The 23,277-nt window shown below is 42.3% G+C and overlaps 1 long non-coding RNA gene and 3 other non-coding genes across 4 annotated transcripts; all 4 read left to right on the top strand.

Moving 5' to 3' along the window:
• Positions 1 to 1,157: 1,157 nt before the first annotated feature.
• On the top strand, positions 1,158 to 5,148 carry LOC121287300. The gene is made up of 8 exons (XR_005945172.1): positions 1,158 to 1,216; positions 1,943 to 2,007; positions 3,896 to 3,948; positions 4,133 to 4,204; positions 4,389 to 4,433; positions 4,593 to 4,656; positions 4,743 to 4,807; positions 5,003 to 5,148. It is a non-coding gene; the product is annotated as an uncharacterized LOC121287300 (long non-coding RNA).
• LOC121287664 lies at positions 3,983 to 4,071 on the top strand. Its single transcript, XR_005945205.1, has one exon. It is a non-coding gene; the product is annotated as a small nucleolar SNORD12/SNORD106 (small nucleolar RNA).
• Positions 4,239 to 4,327, top strand: LOC121287663. The gene has a single exon (XR_005945204.1). It is a non-coding gene; the product is annotated as a small nucleolar SNORD12/SNORD106 (small nucleolar RNA).
• On the top strand, positions 4,846 to 4,938 carry LOC121287665. The gene has a single exon (XR_005945206.1). It is a non-coding gene; the product is annotated as a small nucleolar SNORD12/SNORD106 (small nucleolar RNA).
• Positions 5,149 to 23,277: the final 18,129 nt, after the last annotated feature.

Raw genomic sequence — 23,277 nt, 5'->3', positions numbered from 1 at the left:
GGACTGTCCAGATGGCAAACATATCCATCCTTGGTGTCCCTGAAAATATCAGTTAATAGCACCCCTCTATTCATTTACCCACTGTTCTCGTAGGCCCCTCTTCTACTTGCTCGGAGGTCAGATTTCTAAGGAAGTTTCTTATTACCAATCAGCAGAATACGTTTTGATAAAAGTAAAATACTGCGGATGCTGGAAATCTGAAACATCAACAGAAAATGCTGGAAAAACTTAGGTCTAGCAGTATCTTGGAGAAAAACCGAGTTAACATTTCGAGTCCGTGTGACCCTTCAGGTTTAAGTTTTGAGTTGTTAATGAGTCGGGTAGGGGTGGTGGTTAGTGGGGGGTTGAGGGGAAGCGTGAGTTTAGAAATAAAAAAAAGTGCTGGAAATACTGAACAAGCCAAACAGTATCTGTCAAGAGAAGCAATGTTTTGAGGATCTTGAGGCAATGATGAGGCAACGTTCGGTTTAAATCGTTTTCCTGTGGCTAAGGAAATTCTTGTATGTTCATTCTTCTGTATGACCTCATTCAGCCCCTTCCTCATAAAAATAAGCCACACTTCTGTTCCAAGCAGATTAAACCTGTTCACTTTATTGTGTCAGCTCCCTTACCGTTAGAACCGCATCCAAAATATCTTTTAAGGATTAATATTGTGCCCAGCCTGAAACATGGAGTGATAGCATTATGCACTGTCTCAACCCTGACTGATTATGTCTGCCGTGCCGGTAGGTTGGTAGTAAGTGCATTATCAAGCCAAGTTCCTAAGGCTATGCCACCTCTACCAAATTACACAATGCAAGCAGAATGCTGGATGATTAGTTACCAATCGCATTTCCCACAGAAAGAATAACTCTGCTCATCGGTAACTGGCAGTGTGTGCGTATGTCTAAGCACAGAACATACAGCCCTTTTGGAGATGTATCCTTTTCTATTACAAATAAACAACATAAATGCTGGAAATTAGCAGCATCGCTAAAGCGAGAAACAGAGTTGCTTGTTTCAGGTCAATGTTCTCACGCGTCCGCACAATCCTGTCTTGTTACATTGATTCTGAGCCCGTGCTGCTCAGATTGTTGCACTTTCTCATTGGCGCGCCGGCTCCACATGATTCTGATGCCAGAATGCCCTGTACCGTGCGCGTGCGCAACAGCCGTCAGGCTGCTATATAAGTGGCTGCGCGCAATTGGATCTTCCTTTTGGCGCCGGGATTGAGCGAGTGAGTATGGATTGATGTGCAACATGTTTAAAGTGGGGCGGCGGCTGCTCTCACACGAGGTTCCGGCGGGCCGGCTTGATTATTGATTGGAGCAGGGCTCAAAGTGCCCGGGTTACGTGTATGTCTGTGTGGCCCGTCAGATGGCTGTGGACCAGGCCCGATCACGGCTCTGAGCCCAGAGGAGGCTCCCACCCTTGCTCCGGCACCGAGTGGAGGCCCAGCCCCATCAGCAGGGAAAGGGGGGGAGGCCACGGTGTGTTTGCTTGTCTGGGTTCCCCGCCCAGGTGGTGGAAGCGATGCAGACTGTCTGTTAAAGCACTGTGTGATCTCACGCGCCGATGAGAAGCTCCCGATGTTTGACTGTGGAAGGGGGGCAGGGGTTTAGGGAGAGATTTAGAGTTGGGGGATTAGGGCTGAAAGGGGCAAGTGGTCGGAGAGTAGTGGGCCTGAAGCAGGAATTCCTCAGGAGCGAGCTACACGTGGGGGCCGATCCCATTTTATAGTGCCCTTTAGTTCAGGCTGAAGAACGACCTTTTTATCTTAGAGACTTTTCGTCTCTGCTGGTACTTTGTGATGACTAAACTTTTTTTTCCTCATCCGTTCGTCAATGCTGTTTGCAGTTTTTGCTCTAGTCGAATTCGATCGGATACACCAGCTGGTATGTTAAACTGCAAGATTTCTGACCATAGCCCAAGTGAATAATGCACATTTTATTTTCCCTCCTAGGGCTTTTTGAATGGATGCCGAATCTAGTGTTCCTGTGCCAAATCCTGGGATGCAAGATGTTTCAGGTTGGTCAGAAAGTATTTATTTGCTCCTTTATCCATTAAATAGTGAAGATTGTCAATATTTGAATTTTTTTATCTGCACTTTTTGGATTCTTAAGGATTCTTGTTTGTTTCTCAGTTTTGAAGAAAGCTTAAATTCTGAGGAACAGAAGTAGACCATTTAGCCCCTTGAGCCTGTTCCAACACTCCAAGCAGTCTGATCTTACTCCATGGACCTGCCTTTGTTCTGTACACTTAGAGTACTGTCAGCCAAAGATGCTTTCAATCTCAAATTTTAGGTTAATATTGGCTAGCATTAATTGTTATTTGGAGAAGAGAGATCCTAACTTCTATCACCCTTTGTCGAAGTATTTTCTAACTAACCCTGAAAGGCCTCGTTCTAATTTTTAGATTATGTCCTCTCCACCCTATACTCTGACCAGTGGAAATAGTGTATCGGTCTCCCTTTGATTCTTCTTCATATCATAAACGACATTCAAATTGGTTCTTGATCTTTGAAATTCTATGGAATACAGCCACAATGCATTTTGTTATAGTGCCCGAGTTCCCTGGGCAGAGGAAGCGATGAACCCAGCTGGTGGCTGCACTGGTCATAAGACCAGTGTAAATGCAGTATTTGTTGGGTGTCCGCATGCAATCCAGTAAATCTGCTGCACTCCCACCAAGGCCGATCCTTCCTAAGGAGTAATGCCCTAGACAACACAGTTCCAGACTTAAATAAGAACACAAAATGCTGGATAAACTCAGCAAGTCTGGCAGCAGCCATGGAGCAAGAAACAGGAGTTAATGTTTTGAAGTCTGTATGACTTCTTCACAGCTCTTTAATTGTCCACCACCATTAATGACTGGATGTGGTGAGACTGCAGAGCTTAGATCTGACCCGTTGGTTCTGGGATTGCTAAGCTCTTGTCTATCAGTTGCTGTTTGGTTGATCCCCTGGTTTGATGGTAATGGTAGAGTGGGGATATGCTGGGTCATGGGGTTACAGATTGTGTTCCAGTCCAGTTACGCTGATAGCCCACTGTGCCTTATGCATGCCCAACCTTAAGTTGCTAGATCTGTTTGAAATCTATCCCATTTAGCACAGTGATAATGCCACACAACATGATGAGGGTATCTTCGTGAGAGTGGGACTTTGTTTCCACAAGGACTGTGGTGGTTACTCCCACTGTCACTGTCATTGCAGGTGCATCTGTGACAGGCAGATTGGTGAGGATGATGTTTTTCCTTCCCTCACCACCTGCCACAGACCCAGTCTAGCAGCTGAGCCACTCTCGGTGATGGATATTGAAGTCCCTCACTCAGAGTACACTCTGCCCTTGCCACCTTCAGTGCTTCCTCCAAGTGGTGTTCAACATGGAGGAGCACTGATGCATCAGCTGAGGGAGGGCCATACGTGGTAATTAGCTGGACCGTGGGGTCCGGAGTCAATATTGAAGACTCCCAGGCCAGCTCCCTCCTGACTGTATACCACTGTGCTGCTACCTCTGCTAGGTCATGGTCACCGTTCCAGTTTTTTTTATATTGAATTGAAAATTCGAACCTGAGTCCCAGAGCATTACCCTGTGTCTCTGGATTGCTAGTCCAGCGACAATACCACCACGCCCATTACTGCTGTCTGTGTTAGCTCAGTGCAGATTTTGCAATGCCCACAAAACCTAATTGGAGAGAGTTGCTCCTTGTTTGGTTGTTAAAGTACGACTTGTGGAGCTCAGAGGATATGTCTAATTCTATAACTCTGCTACGGCATTGTGGTGTTTCCTGCTCAGAATTTGAAAGGATTCCTATTGGATTCTTCCTCAGCAGAAAACATTAAGCGTTGTTCCTGAGAGGATGGCAAAATTGGTGAAGTTGGAACATTTAAAACAATTTTCTTTCTTTCTTTCCCCAGGCCATATGTTGCGATAAACATTTGTATCCAGTGTGACAATGCTGACTTCTTGGGTATGTGAATATTCAATGCTACAAACATTTACAGGCTGCAGTGAATGATGTTTTTGAACTTTTTTCCCCATCTTATCGATCATGGTGATTGTAAAATAAGCCAAATTCTTCTGACACTGGAAAAGTAATTAGTTTGGACAAATTCATCATTTTATGTCCCTCAACGTGGCATTTCTTTCTCCAGGTCAGATGGGTTGGCTTAGGCCAGATGTTGCCATAGACATTTGTATCCAGTGTGACAATGCTGACATCTTGGGTATGTAGATATTCAATGCTACAAACATTTACATGCTCCAGTGAATGATGTTTTTGAACTTTTTTCCCCATCTTATCGATCATGGTGATTGTAAAATAAGCCAAATTCTTCTGACACTGGAAAAGTAATTAGTTTCGGCCAATTAATCATTTCATGTCCCTCAATGTGGTATTTTTGCCTCTAGGTCAGATGGGTCGGTTGAAGCAATTTCAGAATCTTGAAGATGGAGGTGAGTGATTTTCTTTTTGTAATAAAGTACTTAATTTCTCTCAATCTGCCTGTTTCCTCACTCTATCCCCTGGCTTTATTGGTTCTGCTAAATGTAGGCTGAAGTGAAGGTTAATTATGTAATTTTTTGTTTGCATATTTGTATGCTCATCTCATGTAGGTCCAGGAGCCACAATGATTTGCAAATCTAACTGAAGATGCTGCAAGTGCCATGAGTCAGGCGTGTGAGTAATAATTTTAGAACCATTGCTATCATTGTGAAAATGAAGATTTTTATTTGGTAGTCTATTAAAACAAATTTATTTTCCAGTACCCAGGTTCAGAATGCGCTTATGGCTTGAAATAGTGGTGATGGGACGTGAGGTTGCAATTAAGGTATGTGGTTGATTTTGAGTGACATTAGTTTACTACTGTTTCTAATGAGTGATGACCAGAACTTTTTTCCCCATCATATCGATCATGCTGAATGGTGATATATAAAGCTAACCTCTGTCTGACATCAGTACATACCTGCAGTTTGGAGGAAGTTTTTGTTCTATACTTGCTTATGATGTATTTTTCCACCTGCAGGATTTGGTATTTTTCCACCTGCAGGATTTGAAGAACTGAGGTTTATCAATGAAGATACTCCCACATCCATGACAAAGAGTTTGTGGAAAAAGTTGCTTTTTGATGCTGTAAAGTGTACTTTTTTAATAAATTTTTTACATAAGTGAGTTGTTTCCAAAGTGTGCTCACTCTGAACATTGTCAAGAAGAACATTAAAGGCAAATGATTACATTTACTGAAGGTAGATTATATGCTTGGAAATAAATGCAATTTTTTATGAGACTGATTAGTTGAGGGAGTATTAATAGTAAATTCTTTTATCTGACTTAATGTAATTTTCATGATTCCAAAGTCTATTGCATAGGCTTCTCTTAACTTCTGGATCTAGGTTTGTACCAGACCAAATAATCTGCATGGGTCTGTGCTCCTGGAAGCACCTTGGAACCAAACTAAACTTCCCCTTTCTTTACCTCTGATGTTAGTGGAAGGAGTTCAGTACCTGAAGGCTTATCAGATTCTGGTGTGGAGTTCTGGAGGAAGAGTGAAGTTAGGTTGGCTAGTTAATTGGATCCCAAGTACATAGCTATCTGAGGAGAGAATCTCTTGATTGTTGCAAGCCTCCTTGTCTAATGCCTGAGGCAAGTGCTACAACTAACAGTTTGTATACTTGCCAGATACTTGGTGATTGGTTCTTGGTACAATCTGATGTGCACAAAACTATTAAAAAGTTGGCCCAAATTCACCCTAAAGCTGTGCAAAAAATGATCATAGATAAGACACCTTTACAAACTGAACATCACTATCGGCCAGGGCTAATACTAAAGTGCAACTCCAGGACCCTGACAAAATGTTAAGATACTACATTTGTTGCCTGAAAGTACTTTTGAGATTAGTTGAATTGGTGAGCTGCCTTAAAATGATGAGTTGGCTTTAGATGTGAAAAGTATTTCCCCAGGCCTTTTGGGAGCTTTTGGTTTTCTGAACTAAAAACTTGGCATTTATTGTAGCAATTGATGTAGTCAAACATCAGTGCAGCCCAGTGTGCTTTTGTCCATTGATTTTTATCCAGCATTTGCTTACCCTAGGCTGACTGGTTCTTTTCACCATTTCTTTAACCCCATAACTTCTGGAATTTTCTCCTCATTTCAACCTCTCATTTAAAATCCTTGATCTCTCCTGCCTACCCAAGTAACAGCAATTTTCAAACTGAGCTATTTTAACTGCTTTCCTCTTCAGCCTTTGCACCAAGCAATTCAATCCCCATCTCAAGTTGTCATGTTCTGTATTTCCTGCCTTTATATCCATACAGAAAAAGATTTATAGGGCAAAGACCACAGAGAAAAGAATTATTGTTTCACATGTGTCCAGAATCAAAGAATAGGAAGTAAAGAAGTAGATGTGCATTCTCTTGCTCGCAGTGACACAGCTGGCAGGGGCATTGGCAATTCACTGCTGCATTTTCCTTTTTTTTTTTTGAGGCTTAAATCTGGGTTGGTGCATCAGCAAGGACATTGTCCACCCCTGGGAGGTGGAAGGTTTAGGTGACCTGGGAATCTTCAAAATTCATCTTTTGTTGAAGTCTATTCCTGGTTTAAAGTTCTGAACTTTCCTGTCAGGTTGCCCCATGACTCTACAGTAAGGTGGGTGGGTCTGGGATCCAGTCTGGTTTGGATCCCTGTGCAGGTCAGTTGGGTGGTTGGTGGGACACTGCTACCCTCTGGTGGATAGTCCGTTCTCGCTATACCTCTGGGTGGATTTTCAACAAACAGGCATCACCTTTACTCTTTCTGGCCTAATCTGGGAACTTCTTGTCCCCATTTAAATTCACCATAAAGTTCTCAGTTAAACCAAACTTTGGTTTCCTACCTGGGGCCTTTGGCTTTGGATGGGGCATTAGCACTGCCCTCTAGTGGAGGTCCAGCTCCTGCTACACTCCCTTGTGGCTTTTCAGCAGGGAGTGCATCTCCCTCACTATCTGCTCATACATTTGGGTACTCTATGCCCCATTTAATGTTGGAAAGGTTTCAGCCAGCCATACTTAAGGCACTCCTTAACTGTTGTCTTTCCATGTGTAATATCTTACCTTCCTTCGGGTTTTTTGAGTATGTGGGGCATCTCCCTCACTATCTGTTTCCCTGCTGTAGACCCTATTTATTTCTGTAATACTCTGTGAAGCTATCTTAGATTCTGATGGCCTTTCCTGGACCTTTTTTAACTTTACTGGCCAGGCTTCGGCCTTGCTATATTTAAGCAGCCCTCGCTCAATGTTTAGGGGAGCAATTTCACCTTTTTGGACCTTGCCCAGCTTTCTGCTTGCCTGCAAATTCCTGCTGGTTGGCCTCTTCTTTCACTGGCTAACACCTTGCTGCCAGCCAAATCATTCCCAAGGAGAAAATCAATTCCTGCTCCTGGTAGTTCAGGGCCTGAAACAAAGTCACACTCTAGGTGGACCTCCTCCCACTTCACTGCTCAATGCTTTGGCCTTCAGGGGGTGAATAGGTTTAAGCATTGAAGACTGAGTGGCCCCTGTATCCCAGAGTAGTACAATCAACTTGCTCACATTTTAGGACGGGTAGGGGACACTAGGGGAGTTTGTCTAGGTCACACGTTGTCATGGCCTCCAAGGGGTAAGTTTCTGTAGTGAGTCTCTGTCTGCCCTGCTGCACTATTCATTGGGATATCCTTTGAGGGGCCAGTCATATGGAGCCCTATGATGCCAACAGGCCTCCCGCACAATCTCCAGCACTCAGGTCTGAAATGGCCTATTTTATTGCAATGAGAACACATAGTGTCCGGGGGTCCTCCTTTTGTGGGAAAGGGTCTGCCTGAGTTTCCAGGCCCATGGAACTTGTAGCTGTCTACTATGACTGCTGCACTCCTGGCTGTGAGGATTCTCTGCTCTCCAATGTAGCATCTGCAGGTTGGAGGGTAAGCAATTATTAAATTCCTCTAACAATACCAACTCACATTGTACCTCATAAATGATTGGGATTCTTTGGGACCTTACCCATCGGTAAAACACAATTTGCTTCAGCCTTTCAAACTTGATCTAGGTTTGTGTGGGCTTCTTATGAGCTTTCTGGTGATAAGCCTCTTGGGCTAACTCTAGGTACTTGGGATGGCAGCCTTGGTCTGCTCATAATTTATGGACACATGAGTCAGCATAGAGCAGACCTCTTGGGCTCCGCCTAACAGCTGCTCTTGAATTAAAGATGTCCAAATATCTGATGGCCATTTTGCCTGTCCTGCTATTTTCTCAAAGCTGGCAAAAAAATGACTCCACATCACTCATCAAATTTGGTAATGAATTTAGCACACTTGAGGGCCTCTGAGCGGTTTGGGTTAGAGAGATGGGGTTGCTGTCGGGTAGCAAAAGATTTTCCCTGGGAGCTTCCAGCTATCTGGCCTCCCATCCTTTGGGTGTGAGATGGATTTCCAATTTTTAGAGCTGGACTTTGTTTTCCCTTCCTTGCTGCTTCTTCTGAGGCGCTCTTTCTCATTTCCTTGCTCTTTTTCTTTCCTAGCTGAAAATCTGAGCTTTTCCATCTCAAAATTGGCTAGGGGATGGGTTTCAGAGTCATGGTTGAGTTCTCAATCTAACTGCTCTACGTGAGATCCAAATGTTCTACTAACAGCTGGATCAGTTCACTTCACTTTACTTGGCAATTTTAACTATCCCTCCCTCCAGCTACAGCTTAATTGCTTTGTGCTAAAGGCTGCCAATTTTTCACTGTTTGACCTTCCCACATTTGGACAGCAAAAGTTGCCATTTTTTTAGCATTAGGGAAAAGGAATTTATCGTGGTTTATTCTTAGTTCTGTTGAAGGGTCATGAGGACTCAAAACGTCAACTGTGCTCTTCTCCGCTGATGCTGCCAGACCTGCTGAGTTTTTCCAGGTATTTCTGTTTCTGTTTTTGTTTTGGATTTCCAGCATCCGCGGTTCTTTGCTTTTATATATATATAATATATATATATTTATTGTGGTAAGTTATTTATGTTTTAAAATATGTTCCAGCCACCAAGTTTTCTCCTTTTGGCTTCCAATAGATTCCTTTATATCCGATTTTGCTCGCCTTTTAACTTGGATACTGCTCAAATTCAAACAGGTTATCATGGATTTGAGCTCCCATTTTCTGTTCTGGACAGGAGGGTTTTTAATTTTAATAATCCTGATTTCTCCTCTCACCACCCTTCTGTAAACAGAGAGGTGTTTTTGATTTGCTTCCCCCTTTGTAAATCGGTTGCGTATTTGCAGCCTTTCAGCTTTCTGTGTGATCCAATTTCTATTAGTAACTTCCACAGCAAACTCGTGATAGGATGAACTCAAAGGGTTAGTTTATTTTGGGCACAAATGCAGGAGGAGGGTGGCAACGTTGCCTCCTTTTGACCCATACAATAAAAGACAGATTTGCAGGGCAAAGGCCACAGAGAAAAGAATCATTGTTTCATGTGTGCTCAGAATCAAAAGTCCAGTGGTGTATTCCTTCACAGAGGTCAGCAGGTGGAACTGATGCTGGATAATTCACTTTTCTGGTAGCTGATTTCCACGATGAGATACGCACGTGGAGATGAATCAGTCTTGTAAACGATGGTTCAGAAGTTTTTTTAAATATGTTCATTCATGGGATGTGGGTGTCTCTGGCCAGGCAAGCATTTATTGCCCACCCCTCATTGTCCTTGGGGCATTGCTGTGGATCTGGAGTCACATGTAGGCCAGACCAGGTAAGGACAACAGATTCCCTTCCCCAAAGGACATTAGTGAACCCGATGGATTTCTACAACAATCAACAATGGGTTCATGGTCATCATTAAACTTTTAATTCCAGATTTTTATTGAACTCAGATTTCACCATCTGCCATGGCAGGGTTCAAACCTGGTTATCCAGAGCATTACCCTGAGTCTCTGGATTACCAGTCCAGCAACAATATTACTATGCCAGCATGTCTTGTAGGACCAGTGTCGATGGGGGCCAGGCATTCAAATCCAGACAGCCCCTTTGCTGTGCTGCTGCTTGGTAGGTAGAAAGATAGCAGACTGAGCTTTGCAGTTCCACAAGGCAATATTACTATTTCCACCAGCTGGGGAGGGCGGGCGGTCATGTACATGACTCACACCTCTCCATCTCTGTCAAATCTCTTCTCAGACCTCTGCTCTAAGGAACACATTACCACCCCCTCCAGTCTCTCCACATAACTGAAGTTCCTCATCACTAATACCATTCTAGTAAATCTGAACCCAGACAAAGCCTTGACATCCTTTTCAGGGGTGTTGCCCAGAATTAAACACTATGCTCTAAACTATGGTCTAACCAGTATTTTATAATGGATAGCATAGCGAGGTTTGAATGTCTTGGAGAACTCGAACTTATTCTAGCATTCAGTAGCTTGTCAAGGGCTCATTGTCAAGGCTACCTCTTTTCAATGGGATAAACCTCATGGATTTTAAAAAGTTTAAACATGCCAATGGAAAAAATAATGCATCTGGGTAAATCTCCAGGACCTGATGGATTCCATCCCAGAACATTAAAATAAATTGAAGGTTGAAGTCACAAGCAATGTGGATAGGGGAGCTCTATAGATTTCCAGAAGGTACTTAGTAGGGTTCAACACAAAAGGTTATCAGCAAACATGCAAGTGCACAAAATTGGATATTACCATATGACATTAGTTGGAAGGCAGGAGACTGTTGGGATAAAATAAATGTTCTGTTGAGATGTGCAGTTTAAATTTACCAGAATGTTAGCAGGACTTAAAAGCTTTGATTATGAGGACAGGTTCTGTAAACTTGTTTTGTGTTAGTGGTTACTATTTCAATAAGGGGTTGTTAGTTTGGCAGCAATAACTCTGCTTATGATTCAAGCACATGTACTTTTGATAATACTAAACTTTACTGCAGTGACTGATTTGGTCTTTCATTTATATTAAATAGCATGCAAATAATGCCACTTAGTTTCCAGATTCTGACTATCTTGGAGGACAATCTAATATCAGAGAACAACGTAAGTTCTGGGTAACCAGCTCCAGGCCCTCTGCACAGCTGCATAATTCCTGACTTCTGGAAAATGTTCCAAAGTTAAAGGGTACCTAGGTCTACTCTAACCTGTAATACAAACTTGGCCTACCTAATATCTATGTTTGCACGTTTGGCTGAGGCCATAGTTTATAATCCTTTCAGCCTTTGCCTCTATGCTACAGGGTTTGTTTAAGGTACAGCTAGTGCTCAGGATGCATGTTTATCCCACTCCCTAAAACCTGTTGTTCAAATAGAGACAAGATTAGGTTCCCATTTTCCCATATCCACTCCACCAGTCGATATACTTTTAGACTTTTTAAATCATCTTAATAAATTTGAACAGTTTGCATTCCCTTGGGTTTAAAAAGTTGGAGTGTGATCTAATCAAGGTCTTTAAAATGATAAAGCAATTCAATAGGTCGATACAGGGAAACTGTTTCTTCTGCTGGGAGAATTCTGAATGATTAATCTTAAAATTAGAGCTCTTGCCATTTAAGGGTGAAATCACAAAGCACTTTTTTAAACAAAGTATAGTGGAAATCTGGAACTCTTTCCATCTTCCCAAGGCTATGGATGCTGGGCCAATTGAAGTTTTCAAGACTGGAAGCTAGATAAGTGTATCATGGGATGTGAAGCAAAGGCAGGAAAAGGGATTTGAGATGCACATACTTGAACAGGCTGGAGAGGCTGAATGACCTACTTCAGTTGTTAATAGGGGATAATATAGCACTGGGAGCTCACTAGAAATATTTAGTGAAGGCGCATCAAGAAAAATCCACCTTTTTCAATGGCTTAATACCAGTGGGCAGAAACTGCAGTTTTAGAATCGCAGAATGATAGAGCACAGAAGGCCGTTTCATCCATCATGCTGTGCCGCTCTGTTAGAACATACAAACATATGAATTAGGAGCAGGGGTAGGCCTTTTGGCCTCTCGGGCCAGCTCCACCATTCAATAAGATCATGGTTGATCCGATTTTAACCTTACATTCCTGCCTTGCCCTGATAACCTTTCACCTCCTTGCTCATCAAGAACATATCTACCTCTGTCTTAAAGATATTCAAAGACTCTGGGTGGAATCATCCCAGATAGTGGGTGGGTAAAACAACATTTTACACGCCATATCATCCCAAACGCGCTGCATTAATTATGCATTCACAGGATACACGCTGTTTCCATAGCAGGCACATTTAAAGTACAGCCGTGTTCAGTACTTCCAGCCCAGGACAGCAGCAAAGAAGACATGGCCCCAAAAGACAAGAAGACTGCAGCCCTCAAGCACCGTTTATACGCTGTGGAGGCCCACTGTGAATTCCTTTAGCCCCGCTTTGGCCGCAGGGTGGGCAACTAAATTACCGCTCTGGCTTGGTGGGCAATGGCAGTGGTGATCAGTGCCAATGTTACATAGAACAGGTTGGCCATAATTCTCACATTCAAGCCCATCACATATTCACTGGCATCTCATTCACTGCCAGCACAAGGGACATCACCACCCATTCTCTCACACACAGCCTCACATGTCCATCTGGCCTCATCTCTGGAGACTGCCTGCTCAGCCCTCACCATCTTGAGGCCACGTGCACAAATCAACATGTGCCCCCACACATACTCTGGGATACCCTCCTTCCCCAGTACAGTCCCTGTCCTGCAGCCTTGACCAAGGCAAGGTCGGCAAACAAACCTTGAAGTCCCGAGCGAAGTGCAGCCTGCCAAGAGCACGCCTTCTATATCCTGTTGTGAAACACATTGGTGTGTTTTCCCGCCAAAGTGGGTGGACAAACAAGCGTGGGGGGTGATGGATGAGTCCAGATTTATAATGAAATGCTAATGTATTAAAATGAGGTTCCCAACATCCGAAGGCAGGGATCGCAGTCGGCAGAGCAGACAATCACAAACTGGTTTCATGACATTGTGAAACTGATTTTTGGCCTTCCCACCATATTGCCTGCTCACGCCACCCAACATGTCCGATGCCGGTGGGCGTGGAAAATCCTAGCCTTTGCCACAACCACCTTATGAGGAAGAGCATTCCAAACCCTCACAACCCCCTGAAAGAAAAAGAATCCTCATCTCTAAATGGGCAACATCTTATTTTGAAACACTGACTCCAAGTTCTAGATTTTCCCACAAGAGGAAACTTACTTTCCACATTTATCCTGTCAAATCTCCTCAGGATCTTAAATGTTTCAATCAAGTCACCTCTTACTCTTCTAAACTCCAGCGGATACAAGTCTAGTGTGCTTTGCCTTTCCTCATAAGACAATCCGCCCATTCCAGGTATTAATCTAGTAAACCTCTGAACTGCTGCTATTGTATTTGGATCTTTCCTTAAATAAGGAGACGAAGACTGTACACAGTACTCCAGATGTGGTCTCACCGATGCCCTGTATAACTGAAGCATAACCACCCCGCTCTTGTATTCAATTCCCCTCACAATGAGCGATAACATTCTATTAGCTTTGCTAATTACTTGCTGCACCTGCATACTAACATTTTGTGATTCATGCACCAGGACACCCAGATCCCTCTGCATCTCAGAGCTATACAATCTCTCACCATTTAGATAATAGGCCTCTTTTTTATTCATCCTGCCAAAATGTACAACCTCACATTTTCCAATATTATACTCCAATTGCTAGATCTTTGCCCATTCATCTAATCTATCTATATCCTTTTGTAACCTTCTTATGTCTTCTTCACAATTTACTTTCCTACCTATCTTTGTGTCATCAGCAAACTTAGCAACCATAGCATCGATCCCTTCATCCAAATCATTTATATAAATTGTAAAAAGTTGAAGCTCCAGCACTGATCCTTGTCACTCGTCACATTCTGCCAAACAGAAAATGAGTCATTTATGCCTCCTCTCTGCTTCCTGTTAGCTAGCCAATCTTCTATCCATGCTAATATGTTACCTCCTATACTATGAGCTTTTATCCCCTTCATCCCCTTTATCCACAGTACCTATTACTTCTTCAAAGCACTCCATTAAATTTGTTACACATGATTCCCTTTTCACAAAACCATATTGACTCTGCCTGATTACCTTGAATTTATCTAAGTGCCTTGTTATAACATTTTAATAATAGGTTCTAACATTTTCCCTATAACAGATGTTAAGCTAACTGGCCTGTAGTTTCCTGCTTTCTGTTTCCATCCATAGGAGTTACATTAGCTAATTTCCAATCTCATGGGACCTTCCCCAAATCTAGTGAATTTTGGAAAATTAAAACCAATGCATCAACTATCTCATTAGCCACTTCTTTTAAGATCCTAGGATGAAATCTATCAGGACCCGGGGACTTGTCAGCCTGCAGCTCCAACAATTTGCTCAGTACCACTTGCCTGGTGATTGTAATTTTCTTGAGTTCCTCCCTTCAAATTTCTGATTTACAGCTATTTCTGGGATGTTACTTGTATTCACTATAGTGAAGACTGATGCAAAATACCTATTTAATTCATCTGCCATCTTCTTATTTTCCATTATTAATTCCCTGTGACTTACTTTCTAAAGGACCTATGCTCACTATGTTAACTCTTTTTTAAATATCTATAGAAACTCTTACTATCTGTCTTTATATTTCTAGCTAGCTTTCTCTTGCACTCTAATTAATCCCTTCTAATTGATCTTGTAGTCATTCTTTGCATTGTTAAAATTTTGTCCAATCTTTTGAACTGACACCCATCTTTGCACAATTGTATGCGGTTTCTTTAAGTTTGATACTATCTTTAACTTTTTTAGTTAGCCATGGATGGTAGATCCTCCCTTTGGAATTTTTCTTTCTTTAGCACTATCTAATTAACCCCATTCCCCTGCTCTTTCCCCATAGCTCTATAAATGCCTTTCCTTCAAATATTTCTCCGGTTCTTTTTTTGAATATTATTGTTAAATCTGTTTACACCACCCTTTCAGACAGTGCATTCCAGATCACAACTCATTGTGTAAACCAAAATAATTCCTCATGTCATCTCTGGTTCTTTTGCCAATCACCTTAAATCTGTGTCCTCTGATAATGACCTTTCTCCACTGGAAACTATTCTTCTTTATTTACTCAATCAAAACCATTTATGCTGAACTTGTTCTCAAACTGAACAATTTCTCCTTCAACTCCTCTCACTTCCTCCAAATAAAAGGTGTGGCTATGGGTACCCGCATGGGCCCCAGCTATGCCTGTCTCTTTATGGGGTATGTGGAACATTCCTTGTTCCAGTCCTACTCTGGCCCCCTTCCACAACTCTTTCTCCAGTACATCGATGATTACTTCGGTGCTGCTTCATGCTCTCATCAGGACTTGGAAAAATTTATTAATTTTGCTTCCAATCTCCACCCCTCCATCATTTTTCACGTGGTCCATCTCTGACACTTCCCTTCCCTTCCTTGACCTCTCTGTCTCAATCTCTGGTGATAGACTGTCCACCAATATCTATTACAAACCTACCGACTCCCAGTTACCTCGACTACAGCTCCTCACACCTCGCTTCCTGTAAGGACTCCATCCCATTCTCTCAGTTCCTTCGCCTCCGTCGCATCTGTTCCGATGATGCTACCTTCAAAAAAAGTTCCTCTGACATGTCCTCCTTCTTCCTTAACCGAGGTTTTCCACCCACGGTCGTTGACAGGGCCCTCAACTGTGTCCGGCACATCTCCCGCACATCCGCCCTCACGCCTTCTCCTCCCTCCCAGAAACATGATAGGGTCCCCCTTGTCCTCACTTATCACCCCACCAGCCTCCACATTCAAAGGATCATCCTCCGCCATTTCCGCCAACTCCAGCATGATGCCACCACCAAACACATCTTCCCTTCACCCCCCCTATCGGCATTCCATAGGGATCATTCCCTCCGGGACACCCTGGTCCACTCCTCCATTACCCCCTACTCCTCAACCCCCTCCTATGGCACCACCCCATGCCCACGCAAAAGATGTAACACCTGCCCCTTCACTTCCTCTCTCCTCACCATCCAAGGGCCCAAACACTCCTTTCAATTGAAGCAGCATTTCACTTGCATTTCCCCCAACTTAGTCTACTGCATTCCTTGCTCCCAATGTGGTCTCCTCTACATTGGAGAGACCAAACGTATACTGGGCGACCACTTTGCAGAACACCTGCGGTCTGTCCGCAAGAATGACCCAAACCTCCCTGTTGCTTGCCATTTTAACACTCCACCCTGCTCTCTTGCCCACATGTCTGTCCTTGGCTTGCTGCATTGTTCCAGTGAAGCCCAACGCAAACTGGAGGAACAACACCTCATCTTCCGACTAGGCACTTTACAGCCTTCCGGACTGAATATGGAATTCAACAACTTTAGGTCTTGAGTTCCCTCCTCCATCCCCACCCCCTTTCTGTTTCTTCCCCCTTCCTTTTGTTTTTTCCAATAAATTATATAGAGTTTTCTTTTCCCAACTATTTCCATTATTTTTAAATATTTTTAAAGCTTTTAGATTCCCCCACCCCCACTAGAGCTTTACCTTGAGTGCCCTACTATCCATTCTTAATTAGCACATTCGTTTAGATAATATCACCAATTTTAACACCTATGTGTTCTTTTGTTCTGTTGTCTGTGACATCTTTTGATGATCTGCTTCTATTACTGCTTGTTTGTCCCTACAACCACACCAACCCCCTCCACTTCTCTCCCCCCACCCAACCACCCCCAACACACCTTAAACCAGCTTATATTTCACCCCTTTCTTGGATTCACTCAAGTTCTGTCGAAGGGTCATGAGGACTCGAAACGTCAACTCTTTTCTTCACCGCCGATCCTGCCAGACCTGCTGAGTTTTTCCAGGTAATTCTGTTTTTCTTTTGGATTTCCAGCATCCACAGTTTTTTTGTTTTTAAAACCATTTATGGCTGTGAACACTTCTATCAAATCTCCCCTCAAATCTCTCTGCCCTAAGGGGAACATCCCCACCTCTTCCAGTCTCTCCACATAACTGAAGTTCCTCATCAGTGGTACCATTCCAGTAAATCTCTTCTGAACCCTCACCAAATCCTTGACATCCTTCCTCAGGGCTGTTGTCCAGACCTGAACACACTGCTCTAAGCTAAGGCCTAACCAGTATTTAATAATGGTTAGCATAACTTCCTTGCTTTTGTACTTTGTACTTCCAAGTATCTCTCATATTTTTAAAAGCCTTCTCAACTTGTCCTCCCACCTTACAATTGGTATACACAAATGCCCAAATCTCTGTTTCTACACTACTTTTAAATATATACCATTTAGTTAATATTACTTCACATCATTCTCCCCACAAAAATCAATCACTCCATAAATCTCTGCATTAAATTTAATCCACCGCATGTTAGCAAGTTCATCGTCTATCTACGCCCTATGTCAACAGTCTATATATGTCCTCCTCAAGTCTGTTACTATTCTCATCATTGTTTATTCCATTTTGGACTTTGGCACCATTGTAAACTTTGACATTTTGCCATGTATAACCAAGTGCAAGTCATTAATATATATTAAAAAGAGCAGTAGTCTCAATACCAACCAATGGGGCATGCCACTGTAAAGTTCCCTACAGTCTGAAAAACAATTGTTCACCACGACGCTCTGCTTTCAGTCATTTTGCTAATTTTGCTTCCATGCTGGCACTGTCCCTTCAACCCCATAGACTTTAATTCTGCTAATGTTGTTAGCAAGAATAGATAGTACTTTTTCAAATGCCTCTTGATGCAATTTCTCAGTGGCAAATTGTGCAAGGAGCAAATGATCCTCATTGTTTTTTTAGAATACTTCAGAAATCTTTTATCAATAAGATTGATGGATGACGCATCAGTTTAACATCACTCACAACAATATGGTATTGGCCATTCGGCCCAGATGCTCAACTCCCACACTGGGTCTTGAAGCTATAAACTTCCAACTTAGAAGTAAGAATACTTGGAGAGGAAATGTTGTAAAACACATCTTCTTGTAGTGAGCTTGCTTTTAAATTTTTTCAACCATTATGGCGTAACTTCAATGCCCAGTGGTAAAAATACAACACATTATTTAATTTACATTATTTCTCTGTTTGCCATATTTTTAATTCTTGCAGGCGTTACTTTAACATTGTGTCCCCAGCCATCTAGTTTATGGAGTGCTGTGTGGATGCACTCAGTGGCTCAGGCTATTTAGATGTTCTTTGTGCCCTCTAGTGGTTGAGGGTAGACTTGGAACCAATATTTCCCCTCAACAAAAAACACCCAAAACAAATTAACTGCTATTTGTGGGATTTTGCAACAACACTTTTATTTAAAAAAACCGATGAATTGTGCGATTGAAATGTTTGAAAGAAATAACTTACATTTATATGTATGCACTCTGTGAATCACAAAAGGTTAGCATACAGGCACAGCAAGTAAATAGAAAGGCAAATGGAGGGTTGGCCTTTATTGCAAGGGGAACGGAGTATAAAAGGGAAGCCTTGCTACAACTGTCCAGCATACAGTTTTGGCCTCCTTATTTAAGAAAGGGTGAACTTGCATTGGAAGCAGTTCGGATTCCTGGGATGAAGGGCTTGTCTTATGAGGAAACGTTGAGCAAGTTGGACCTATACTCATTGGAGTTTAGAAGAATGAGAGGTGATCTTATTGAAACATATGGGCAGAATATTATGCTTGGCATGTGGGCACGTGCCCAACGGGCCTGAGCGTAAAATGACGCGCGATGACGTCGGGCTGCATCCGGATGTCATCACGCAGTCTCGTTGTATTTTGTTCGGTGGGCACACAACCGGAGCCGGCTGCGCACCCACCAATAATTAAAAGGCCTAGTAAGGCCATTAACAATCTAATTAAATTCAAATTTATGTTGCCTGCCAACATTAACTAAAACCTTTATTTTTGAATTTAAAACATGTCCAGTTCATGTGACAGAGTCACGTGAGGGGACATGTTTTATTACATTTTCATTATTCTCTTTATTTTTTTTTACATAGCATTTCAATCTCCCTGCAGCAGCTCCATGCCTCAGGGAGATTGAAGTGCTCTTGCTCACGCATGCACAAACTGCATGCTAGACCCGGCCCTCCCTCCTCCACCCGCCCGCACAGATAACCCGCCAGCGTGAAATCGTGGTGCTGAACTGATTGCTTCCCGACTGCTCCCACCCGCCCCCGCTGAGCACCCTCGCCAAGGGTAAAATCCTGCCCATAAGTTTCTGAGGGGGGCTTGACAGGGTAGATGTGAGAGGGTGTTTCACCTTGTCATGGGAATCTAGACCTAAGGGTCACAGTTAAGGGTCCTCCTATTTAAGACAACAATGAGGAGGAATTGTTTCTCTCACAGGGTTGTTAATCTTTGGATGTCTGCACCCCAGAGAGCACTGGAAGCTGGGTCATTAAATATATTCAACTTAGAGTTAGATAGATTTTTGATTTACAAGGGAGTCAAGAGTTATGGGGGACAGGCAGGATAGTGAAGTTCAGGCCACAGTCAGATCAGCCATGATCTTAATGAATGGCAGAGCAGGCTTGAGGGGCTGAATGGCCTACTCCTTCTCCTATTTCTTATGCTCTTAAGTTGTTCTTAGAATACTTCACATTCGATTAATTACTTTTGAAGTCCAGCCAATGTTATATTGACAAACACAACAGTCAGTTTGCACATAATGAGGTCCCGGAAACAAATGAATCACCAGTAAACTTGATTTATTTGGAGGTGTTAACGGCACTGATTGTAACCTTAGACAGATCCCCTTAGCTTCCGTCTTGCAACAAGTCCACCTGCTGCTTGTCCTTGTTCTTCTGCCCATTGCTGTAGCTGCTCCCCTTCCTCAATCCTCCTTCATGCAAAGGAGTGAAGCCTAAACATCACCCAGGAATGAACATATGAACTAAGAACACAAGTAGGCCAATTGACCCCTTGAGCCTGCTCTGCCATTCAATAAGATCATGGCTGATCTGTTTGTATTTCTAATTCCACATTCCCATCTACCTCGATAACCTTTGATTCCCTTGTCTAACAAGAATATATCTGTGGTCTGTCCGCAAGAATGACCCAAACCTCCCTGTCGCTTGCCATTTTAACACTCCACCCTGCTCTCTTGCCCACATGCCTGTCCTTGGCTTGCTGCATTGTTCCAGTGAAGCCCAACGCAAACTGGAGGAACAACACCTCATCTTCCGACTAGGCACTTTACAGCCTTCCAGACTGAATATTGAATTCAACAACTTTAGGTCGTGAGCTCCCTCCCCCATCCCCACCCCCTTTCTGTTTCCCCCTTCCTTTTTTTCCAATAAATTATAAAGATTTTCCTTTTCCCACCTATTTCCATTATTTTAAAAAAAAACACCCCCACTAGAGCTATACCTTGAGTGCCCTACCATCCATTCTTAATTAGCACATTCGTTTAGATAATATCACCAACTTTAACTTTAACACCTATGTGTTCTTTTGTACCATTGTTGTTGACATCTTTTGATGATCTGCTTCTATCACTGCTTGTTTGTCCCTACAACCACACCCCCCCTCCACCTCTCTCTCTCTCTCTCTCTCCGCCCCCCACACACACACCTTAAACCAGCTTATATTTCAACTCTTTCTTGGACTCGAACTCAAGTTCTGTCGAAGGGTCATGAGGACTCGAAACGTCAACTCTTTTCTTCTCCGCCGATGCTGCCAGACCTGCTGAGTTTTTCCAGGTAATTCTGTTTTTGTTTTTGTTTTGGATTTCCAGCATCAGCAGTTTTTTGTTTTTATAAGAATATATCTATCTCCGCCTTAAGATATTCAATGACCCCCACCTGCACCGCCTTCTGAGGCAGAGTTCCAAAGTCGCACAACTCTCTTAGAGAAAAAAAATTCTCCTCATCTCTGTCCTAAAAGGGCACCCTGCTAATTTTAAATCAGTTGCCCCTAGTTCTGGACTCACCCACAAGAGGAAGCATCATTTCCACATCCACCTTGTCAAGACTGTTCAGGATCTTATTAACTTCAGTCAGGCCATCTCTCACTCTTCCAAGGCCCAGTGGAAACAAGCCCAGCCTATCCAAACTATCCTCATAAGACAACCTGCTCGTTCCAGTTATCCATCTAGTAAACCGCCTCTAACACATTTACATCCTTCGTTAAATAAGGAGGCCAAAACTGCACACAGTATTTGAGATGTGGTCTCACCAATGCCCTGTATAATTGAAGCATAACACCTTTACTTTTATGTTCAATTCCTCTTGCAATAAAGGATAGCATTCCACTAGCCTGCTTAATTACTTGTTGAACCTGCATACAAACTTTTTGTGACTCATGCACTAGAAAACCTAGATCCCTCTGCACCTCGAAATTCAGCAGTCATTCTCCATTTAAGTAATACTCTGCTTTTTTATTCTTCCTGCCAAAGTGAACAACTTCACATTTTCCCACATTATACTGCATCTGCCAGATTTTTGCCCATCCACTCAACCAATCTATATCCATCTGCAACCTCCTTTGTCCTCTTCACAATGTATTTTCCTACCTATCTTTGTGTCATCTGCAAATTTAGCTACCGTACCTTCGCTCCCCTCATCTAAGTCATTGATATAAATTGTAAAAAAATGAGGCCCCAGCACAGACCCCTGCAGGACTCCACTCATTACATCCTGTCAATCAGAAAATGACCCATTTATGTATACTTTCTGTTTTCTGCTAGCCAGCCAATCTTATATCCATGTTAATATGTTACCCCCTACACTATGAGCTTTTATTTTCCACAATAACCTTTGATGTGGCACCTTATCAAATGCCTTCTAGAAATCCAAGTACAGCATGTTTACAGGTTCCCCTTTATCGACGGCGCAAGTTACTCCTTCAACGAACTCCGATAAATTGGTTAAACTTGAGTTCCCTTTCACATAACCATTCTGATTCTTTCCAGTTACCTTGTGTTTTTCTAAGTGCCCAGCTAAATCTCCTTATAACCAATTCCAGCATCTTCCCCGTGTCAGATGTCTGGCTAGCTGGTCTATAGTTTTATACTTTCTGCCTCCCTCCCTTCTTGATTAGAGGGGTTATATTTGCTACTTTCCAGTCTGGTGGAACCTTTCCAGAATCTAACAAATTTTGGAAAATTAACACCAACACATTGACTGTCTCATTAGTCACCTCATTTAAGACCCTAGGATGAAGTTCACCAGAACCTGGAGACTTGTCCACCCACAGGTCCATCAATTTGCTCAGTACCACTTCCCCAGTGATTGTAATTTTCCCAAGTTCTCACTTCCACCTCATAATTTACAGCTATTAGTGGAATGTTTTTTGTATCCTTTGTAGTGAAGACAGAAGTAAAATATTTGTTCATTTCATCCGCCATTTCTTTATTATCTACTATTAACTCCCTATTCTCACTCTGTAGAGGACCAATGCTCACTTTACTTACTCTTTTTCTTTTTAAGTACCTGAAGAAGCTCCTGCTATCCATTTTTACATTTCTTACTAGCTTCCTCTCAGACTCAAATTTCTTTCTCCTGATTAATCTTTTGGTCATTCTCTGCTGTTCTTTATATTCTGACCAATCATCTGACCTGCCACTCACCTTTGCGCAGTTATATGCTTTTCCCTTAAGTTTGATGCTCTCCTTAAACTTCTTTAGTTAACCAAGGATAGTGGATCCTCCTCTTAGAATATTTCTTTATAGTAGGAATATACTTATTCTAAATATTTTGAAATATCCTGTTATGGCACAGCAGATGGTAAATGCTGAGCTGCTCAAATTTGTACCTTATTTTGAGATGTGTGCCTTGAATTCAGTAGTAATAAGATCACCGTGCCTTAAAGATTTTATACAAAACTAAATTAAACATTTATTTAATAGAAGAAAAGAATTTAAGCACATACATAGATCTATAAATTACTACTATAATAACTCTTAAATCCCCTAATTAACCTAGCTCCCAGTTACACCTCTGTTAAGGCAACAGTAAAAGCAAATAAATTTCAACAGACCCAGGCAATTCAGTGGACAGTGAGATTCTCAGTGAGTTTTCTTAGTTTCGGTCCCTGTAGACAGCAACTTGATAACTTGAGGCTGGAGGCTTTTCGTGCTTGTTAGATCTTAAAATTCCTTCTGCTTACACATAATCTCAATTCCTTTATACATGTTTCTCCCTTTTAATGTAAATCCCATTGTTCTAATATGTCTTTGCGACTTCATTTTTTCCATAATATAAATCTTTCATAGCACTCATTATCAGTAATCTTTGGAAAAAATAAACACACTGTTTGGCTTAGCCTCTTATGGCTAGGTATATTATCTTACCATCTTGACTCTGGTTTATGTAAAAATGCAAATATTCTTTACACCTTACATTCTAAAA

Source organism: Carcharodon carcharias, chromosome 14 (genome assembly GCF_017639515.1).
Source record: "Carcharodon carcharias isolate sCarCar2 chromosome 14, sCarCar2.pri, whole genome shotgun sequence".
Taxonomy (NCBI): Eukaryota; Metazoa; Chordata; class Chondrichthyes; order Lamniformes; family Lamnidae; genus Carcharodon; species Carcharodon carcharias.
Note: the sequence above shows the minus strand (reverse complement) of the source record. Positions and strands in the feature narration are given on the sequence as shown.